Here is a 9,499-nt window from a genome sequence, read left to right on the forward strand (position 1 = left end):
ATAACAGTCGAGGGACATGAAAGGGAAGCAGTTGTTGGGAAGGGAGTGAGACAGGGTTGTAGCCTCTCCCCGATGCTATTCAATTTGTATATTGAGCAAGCAGTAAAGGAAACAATAGAAAATTTCGGAGTAGGTGTTAAAATCCATGGAGAAGAAATAAAAACTTTGAGGTTCGCCGATGACATTGTAATTCTGTCAGAGACAGCAAAGGACTTGGAAGAGCAGTTGAACGGAATGGACAGTGTCTTGAAAGGAGGGTATAAGATGAACATCAACAAAAGCAAAACGAGGATAATGGAATGTAGTCGAATTAAGTTGGGTGATGCTGAGGGAATTAGATTAGGAAATGAGACACTTAAAGTAGTAAAGGAGTTTTGCTATTTGGGGAGCAAAATAACTGATGATGGTCGAAGTAGAGAGGATATAAAATGTAGACTGGCAATGGCAAGGAAAGCATTTCTGAAGAAGACAAATTTGTTAACATCGAGTATTGATTTAAGTGTTAGGAAGTCGTTTCTGAAAGTATTTGTATGGAGTGTAGCCATGTATGGAAGTGAAACATGGACGATAAATAGTTTAGACAAGAAGAGAATAGAAGCTTTTGAAATGTGGTGCTACAGAAGAATGCTGAAGATTAGATGGGTAGATCACATAACTAATGAGGAGGTACTGAATAGAATTGGGGAGAAGAGGAGTTTGTGGCACAACTTGACTAGAAGAAGGGATCGGTTGGTAGGACATGTTCTGAGGCATCAAGGGATCACCAATTTAGTACTGGAGGGCAGCGTGGAGGGTAAAAATCGTAGAGGGAGAGCAAGAGATGAATACACTAAGGAGATTCAGAAGGATGTAGGCTGCAGTAGGTACTGGGAGATGAAGAAGCTTGCACAGGGTAGAGTAGCATGGAGAGCTGCATCAAACCAGTCTCAGGACTGAAGACCACAACAACAACAAATCTGATGAAAAGTGCCCCGACAGCTGTTAATGGCCATTAATATCTGGCAGAAAAGCCAAAGAGATCCTGGTCATACATAAAGCACACCAGTGGCAAGACGCAATCAATACCTTCACTGCGCGATAACAACGGTGAAGTCACTGATGAGAGTGCAACTAAAGCAGAGTTATTAAACACGGTTTTCCGAAGCTCCTTTACCAAAGACGACGAAGTAAATATTCCTGAATTCCAATCAAGATAAAATGCCAAGATGAGAAACATAGAAGTAGATATCCTCGATGTAACAAAGCAGCTTAAATCACTTAATAAAGCCAAAGCTTCCGGTCCACCCACATTGTATACCAGTCAGGTTTCTCTCAGAGTATGCCGATACAATAGCTCCATATTTAGCAATTATATATAACCGCTCGCTCACAGAAAGATCCGTACCGAAAGAGTGGAAAATTGCTCAATTCACACCAATACCCAAAAAGGGAAGTAGGAGTAATCAGCTGAATTACAGGCCCATATCACTAACGTCGATTTGCAGTAGAGTATTGGAACATATACTGTATTCGAACATTATGAAGTACCTCAAAGAAAACGATTTATTGACACACAGTCTGCACGGATTCAGAAAATATCGTTCTTGCGGATCTTTTTATCTCATGAAGTAATGAGTGTTATCGACAGGGGATGTCAAATTGATTCCATATTTTTAGATTTTCAGAAGGCTTTCAACACCGTTCCTCACAAGCTTCTTCTAACCAAACTGTGTGCCTATGCAATACCATCTCTGTTGTGCGACTGGATTCGTGATTTCCTGTCAAAGAGGTCACAGTTCGTAGTAACAGACGGAAAATAATCGAGTAAAACAAAAATAATATCCGGCGTCCTCCAAGGAAGTGTTATAGGCCCTCTATTGATCTTCATCTATATTAACGACATAGGAGACAATCTGAGTAGCCGTCTTAGATTGTTTGCAGATGATGCTGTCATTTACCATCTTGTAAAGTCATCAGACTACCAAAACGAATTGCAAAATGATTTAGATGAGATATCTGTATGGGGCAAAAAGTGGCAATTGACCCTGAATAAAGAAAAGTGTGAAGTTATTCACATGGGTATTAAAAGGAATCCGCTAAATTTCGGTTACACCATAAGTCATATAAATATGAAGGGTGTAAATTCAACTAAATACTTAGGAATTACAATTACATATAACCTGAACTGGAACGAACACATAGATAGTGTGGGTAGAGCAAACCAAACATTGTGATTCATTGGCAGAACACTTAGAAGGTGCAACGGGTCTACTAAAGAGATACTTACACCACGCTTGTCAGCCCTATCCTGGAGTATAGCTGTGCGGTGTGGGATCTGCATCAGGTGGTGTGGGGCAGCGGCTGGAAGTTTTATTACTATTGTATTGTTGCCGTTCTCAACACAGGCTCTCTAACTGCAACGTTGGCAACCAGAAAGTGACGAGCAAAAACGTGATGCCTGTAATTAAAGCTCACTGTACCCACTCTGATGGAGAAATAAAGTTATTGATCACTCAAGTTCATTACTCTGAGGATTTTGGATGTCTGGGATTCATAGAAAATGTAGTTTACTATAACAATTTTCACTATATTCTGTAAACGATAAAGCATAAAATTCCAGACAAATAAATGTTTAACCAAGCAATGCTACCATCAGCTATTGTACTATCAGAGCTATTCAGACTCTATTGCGTGGATCCTATTATCGCTAGATAACGAAACTGTTCAATAGCCGTTATCAATGTAAATGTTCAAAGTGAATGCGCGCCAAAATTTGATGTTAATACTCATCAAACGCCACGCTAGTAAAGATAGAAGGTCTGTCCTGCGGCGACACGTGAAAATACGACATACGCAAACTGAGAATAAATCACTGGAGCCGTTCTGCAATTAACACTTTACCCCAATGCGAACTCGTTATTACTTGCATACCTAGTTATGTAATGCGGCATCCAAGATTGTTCCTTGCAACTGCACAAATGCGACGCGGCTTCCGACACGGAGTGCGCACTGAGACGAATCTAGAAGAGAACTGGGGCCTGACTCTAGCTCGCAGCGCTCTTATTTATATAGCCGCGGTGCGGACCACCCAAGGCGCAGCCGACAACATTTGCCTTCCTAACTAGCCACTCGGGCTAGTAAAGCACCACTTCAGGTTTCTAAATAATTAAGTGCTTCATTCGCTGAAGGCCAATGAAGCTCTCAATTTAATTGTGCTACCAGCACATAGGTAAGTATCTGTAATGAAATTCTGATGTGGCTAGGCTAAATACTTTTGGCGAGAGAATTATTTTAACTGCACCGCACACAATAAATGAGCTCTGACCTTGCCCTTTGGAGAGACGCTGCAGCGATAGTTTTATAGCTACCTTTTGGAAACTTCTCATATCTTTGTTATTATAGTGTATCTCCATTCTGCCTAAATCTAAACATCCTAGCTTTATCTAATCTCTTACTTAATCTATCTTGCGTCCATACTCTTAGGACACAAAAACAGAAAATCAAGAATTTCAACCAAAATATTACTTTGTGAGATCCAGCATGCTGTTTCCATTAAATTACAATGAAAAAGGAATCTGAATATAAATTTTGAAGTTTCTAGCTCCTTCCTGTTGCGCCGATGATTTTCACATAAAACATCCAAATTTCGAAAACTGTTTAAGTTACCAAACTGAAACTTAACACATTATCATTTTAGCATAACTCCTGACAAGCTATTAACTTTTCAGATTATTTACTTTATTTTTAAGGTATTGTGCAACATTCGTGACGTCATAGCTAGTTACAGTGGACTAGGCTAACACACAATGTAAAGCAAATGAATTCTACACTCCTGGAAATTGAAATAAGAACACCGTGAACTCATTGTCCCAGGAAGGGGAAACTTTATTGACACATTCCTGGGGTCAGATACATCACATGATCACACTGACAGAACCACAGGCACATAGACACAGGCAACAGAGCATGCACAATGTCGGCACTAGTACAGTGTATATCCACCTTTCGCAGCAATGCAGGCTGCTATTCTCCCATGGAGACGATCGTAGAGATGCTGGATGTAGTCCTGTGGAACGGCTTGCCATGCCATTTCCACCTGGTGCCTCAGTTGGACCAGCGTTCGTGCTGAACGTGCAGACCGCGTGAGACGACGCTTCATCCAGTCCCAAACATGCTCAATGGGGGACAGATCCGGAGATCTTGCTGGCCAGGGTAGTTGACTTACACCTTCTAGAGCACGTTGGGTGGCACGGGATAGATGCGGACGTGCATTGTCCTGTTGGAACAGCAAGTTCCCTTGCCGGTCTAGGAATGGTAGAACGATGGGTTCGATGACGGTTTGGATGTACCGTGCACTATTCAGTGTCCCCTCGACGATCACCAGTGGTGTACAGCCAGCGTAGGAGATCGCTCCCCACGCCATGATGCCGGGTGTTGGCCCTGTGTGCCTCGGTCGTATGCAGTCCTGATTGTGGTGCTCACCTGCACGGCGCCAAACACGCATACGACCATCATTGGCACCAAGGCAGAAGCGACTCTCATCGCTGAAGACGACACGTCTCCATTCGTCCCTCCATTCACGCCTGTCGCGACACCACTGGAGGCGGGCTGCACGATGTTGGGGCGTGAGCGGAAGACGGCCTAACGGTGTGCGGGACCGTAGCCCAGCTTCATGGAGACGGTTGCGAATGGTCCTCGCCGATACCCCAGGAGCAACAGTGTCCCTAATTTGCTGGGAAGTGGCGGTGCGGTCCCCTACGGCACTGCGTAGAATCCTACGGTCTTGGCGTGCATCCGTGCGTCGCTGCGGTCCGGTCCCAGGTCGACGGGCACGTGCACCTTCCGCCGACCACTGGCGACAACATCGGTGTACTGTGGAGACCTCACGCCCCACGTGTTGAGCAATTCGGCGGTACGTCCACCCGGCCTCCCGCATGCCCACTATACGCCCTCGCTCAAAGTCCGTCAACTGCACATACGGTTCACGTCCTCGCTGTCGCGGCATGCTACCAGTGTTAAAGACTGCGATGGAGCTCCGTATGCCACGGCAAACTGGCTGACACTGACGGCGGCGGTGCACAAATGCTGCGCAGCTAGCGCCATTCGACGGCCAACACCGCGGTTCCTGGTGTGTCCGCTGTGCCGTGCGTGTGATCATTGCTTGTACAGCCCTCTCGCAGTGTCCGGAGCAAGTATGGTGGGTCTGACACACCGGTGTCAATGTGTTCTTTTTTCCACTTCCAGGAGTGTATATGGTGTGAGTAGGCTGCTTCCCTACAGTGGGACTGACGGATGACATCGAAAAAGTACAAAGAAGGGCAGCTCGTTTTGTACTATCACCAAATAGGAGAGATAGTGCTACAGACATGATACGTGAATTGGAATGGCAATCATCAAAACAAAGGCGGTTTTCATTGAGACAGGATCTTCGCATAAACTTTCAATAATCAGTTTTCTCCTCCGATTGCGAAAACATTCTGTTGGCACTCACCTACATAGGGAGAAATGATCATCACGATAAGACAAGAGAATTCAGGGCTTGCAAAGAAAAATTTAAATGCTCGTTTTTCCTGCGCGCCGTTCGAGAGTGGAACGGTAGAGAGACAGCTTGAAGGTGGTCCATTGAACTCTCTGCCAGGCACTTTATTGTGAGTAGCAGAGTAATCACGTAGATGTAGATGTGAATATACAGGGTATCCCGGAAAAGGTTCCAGCATTTACAAAGGATATAGTATGCGTCAAAGGAAGAAAAAAAGTTCTTATAAACACTGGCCTTAAACCTCATATCTCCGGAGTTATGACCTGCGTGTGTACGGATAGAATATCTTGCACACTGAGCACTTTGGCATGAGACAAATGAGGAAGCAATGCATGTACTAGATGTTTATGCAGCACAACGTGTTTGTATGGGTATCAGGCATGCACGCAACATGAACATATGGAGGACAATCCTGGAACGTGTATCTGAAAAGTAGCTACAATGGAAGATGTTGCTAAATGTGTTGCCTGGGCAGTTCTCCACGAACAGTTGCTCTAGCCCTACCACATATATCGAGTCCTAGCTCTGCTACCACACGATCGGCCCACCAGATTGCAATTCTGCTAATGGTTTCTCCAAACATGTGCTCATGGTGAAGATGGTGTTTACTGTTAAGGTGGGTTTCATGAGGGATGGTATCGTAAATTACTATACTTGGCACGTATGGGCCAAAGCCAACCAGTTTGCACTTGAAGGGACACCAGCACATATTTAGTATCAGCGCTTGGGAAAGTATCCATGGGGACAGACTGCTAGGTCCCAACGTTCTGCACAACACGCTGAATGGTGCTGGGTATCATCATTTCCTTCCTACCTGTGTTGCTGGAGAACATGCCATTACATCAACGACTGCATATGTGGTACGTGCATGATGCGGCAGTGGTCAATTTCCAGCTTTGGGTAAGGCGACACCTAATATGAATCTTTCAGGAGCGATAGACTGGTCAGATCTCCTGATCTGAACCATGTGAATTTTTGTCTTTGGGGACATGTAAGGAACCTTGATGTGTGCAGTGCCCAAAATTGATACGGATGCACAACAAGGGCGTGTGTTCAATGCTTGCGGCGACATCTGGCAACAGCCAGGGGTGTTCCAATGAATGCATGATTCCGTGAGAAATTAGCCATGGATAGCTGTAAAATCAAGCACATGTTGTGAAGAGTAGCGCAGACGCATGGTGATCATTGACAGTAGTGGCAGCAGACCTTGGTCCTCAAGACATGACATTTACGACCAATGTTTATAAGAAATTTTTTCTTCCCTTGTTGCATAGTACATCTTCTGTAAACCCTGGAACCTTTTTTCTGGACATTCTGTGCAGTGTGTCCACCCTTCATCTTAATGACACATTGAAAGGTGTCCCATTTGGGGGCTGTATAAAAAAAAAAGATTGGTTGAGAATCTGGTAGGGTTGTACACAATGAAAGTTATCCCGTTATCCTGGCATGGCCGTACACAATGAAAGTTAACACTTGGGGTGACTACATAATAGTGATGATTTGATTGAGAATGTAAGCAAAATTTAGTTTACTAATAACATTTATTTCCCCTCCCCCACAAAAAAACAAAGGCAAACACAATTAAAGTGAAATAAATTATGTTAGAATATGGGCGGTTTAAGACACAATGGACAAGGATCCTGGGGGGCAAAAGTGAGTCAAGTACTCTGGCCCTAAATATGTTGATAATGGTACCTGTGTTAATCTGACGCTGAGCAGACTTTGACGGTTCAAATCTACAGCAGTTTCTATTGGTACAGCTTGGAGGGGGTTTCTTTAAATGAAATGATGATTAGGGACCCTAAGCGGGTCAGCCAAATGTCGGTTTTTTTAACAAGAATGCTTTTACTTGTTCACTTTGCCTACTGAATTGGGACGTTGGCTCTGGCTGAAGACCTGTTACGAGACCCAACCTGTTAATTATAACTGCCCCTTCACTAATTTTGACTAATATTGAATAACTAAATAGTGTTCAGGGAACTGATCACTACTAAACAAACAAGGATAGCATTGAACACATTTATTTAACAATAATCTTCCTAATATCAAACTGAACAAGTGATAAAATCAAGCTAGTAATGGGTCTTAAATTCCAAAACTAACTCTTAAGGTCGGATAACGCATCTGTACTTGTTATTTTCTACTCCTTTCCCCTTGTCAGACGGCATAAAATACGTCGGACAAATATACTGCAGTTAACAAATTCTGAATAAGAGCGTGACTGGAAAACTGAGTTCTGGTAATATCGGATTAAATGCCAAAACTGAGCATCACGTTACCAAATGCAGCATCGTGGGCAGGTCAGCAAGCTGCCAATGGCGTCTGCGTCGTCGAGGAGCCTCAATTGCAACAAAATGAATTTATTTTCGCGAACAGGCTTCCTGTTCGTAAACTCCTATTCAAAAGTTAATTCTGCTTTCTTTCCAATCGTCTCGCACTCGTTAAGACGTGACTCACCAGCCCAAAGGCGGAATCCAATAACGTCTTTAATAAAGTATGGCTCAAGGAAATTGCTGTGCTCCTGTCTGCTTCCTGTGAGACAGTATTCCCAACCGTAATTAGCGGAATCAGCCTGTCTCTAACAGTAAAACATGACAGCACCCCTAACGGAATACTAGTTTCAGTTGCAGCTGGCAGACTTATTCAAAGTTCTGCACAGCACACTGAAAAGAATTTACTCTCCTACAGCAGAGCCGAAAGCACGACGTCCGCTCGCTACAGGAGCTGAGACGCTTCTCTCTGATAACAGCTCCAAAAGCTTCCCTCTGCTAATATCAGCACCCCCACGCTATTTTCCGAGCTGGCCAATCCCATGGCTCTAGACCAGCACAGTTCGCTCCCACTATTATTTCCTGGCTTTTTCCAGCCAATTAAAACATTCTGAGCCTTACTGCGCCTAGAATGTTCTGGAACAAACTGAAACTCCGTTCAAAATTGAACCCACCAATCGTGTCTCTCTGTTCGCCCTCGCGCGGGGAAAGGTCATTGCATTAGCTTAACCGCGTTTCTTAGAAAGCCCCAGAAAACGTTAAGATTCGTGGGAAGGCTCCCTTAGGCGCCAGATCATCTCGACATAGTGGCGTCGGCGTAACGTCCAGCGCCAACGAGGCGCCGTCCCTCGAAGGCCTGTTGTGCGCGCAATGGGTTCCTACCTGCTCCGGCGGCGCGTCTCCCCCAGTGGGACGCTTTCGCGTGCCGACTCGTAATGGTGGGTTGTAAACTTCTGCACCCCTCTGACCTGCCTTTGAGCAGTGCCGCTCGTCCGCTCCAGTCACACTCCGTGAAAATATCACCTGAACCCCGACTTCATGCAACTTGCGAATTTCTTAAAGTTAAAGTTAATACGCGCCTTATGCCGTCTGATACTCCCTATATTAATTTCGATAGGCTGATTGCCCGACAAATAACATAATAATAACCGATATCTAACTCGTCTTTGCAACAATTATTATATTACAGTAATGTGCAAAATACTGCTACCTTTCAAGCTGAGAGCGAGTGGCGGTTGGGATTTGTATGCCCAGACAAGGCCGGAGCAGCAGTACGTTCGCCTGTTTGCTTCGTGCAGCGATGTTACTTGCAGCTAGCGAGACGTGGGCGGCAGATGCGAGGCGTAAGACGGCACCTGTGAATCGATCGCGGCCACGAAAGAAATGAAAAATCCCACGATCTAGCGATCAGGCTGACTGATCGCAATTTACTCTCTACCAGAGACCTGAAGTCACGGTAGATTTCAGTGGGTGACATACCCGTTCGCTGGTAGTACCAAGGACCAATCTGGCTGAGTTATACGACAGAGGGCACAAGGATGCCAAACGTCAAGACTGGTAAACCAAAAACGAATAAGTGTGCCCTCAGCAAACGAGTAGTCCGAAACGTTTGAAGTCACACTGTCGGTACAGTCAGAACTTCACCACAGGCTCAAAAAAATGATTCAAATGGCTCTGAGCACTATGGGACTTAACTTCTGAGGTCGTCAGG

Source organism: Schistocerca piceifrons, chromosome 8 (genome assembly GCF_021461385.2).
Source record: "Schistocerca piceifrons isolate TAMUIC-IGC-003096 chromosome 8, iqSchPice1.1, whole genome shotgun sequence".
In the NCBI taxonomy this organism is placed as follows: Eukaryota; Metazoa; Arthropoda; class Insecta; order Orthoptera; family Acrididae; genus Schistocerca; species Schistocerca piceifrons.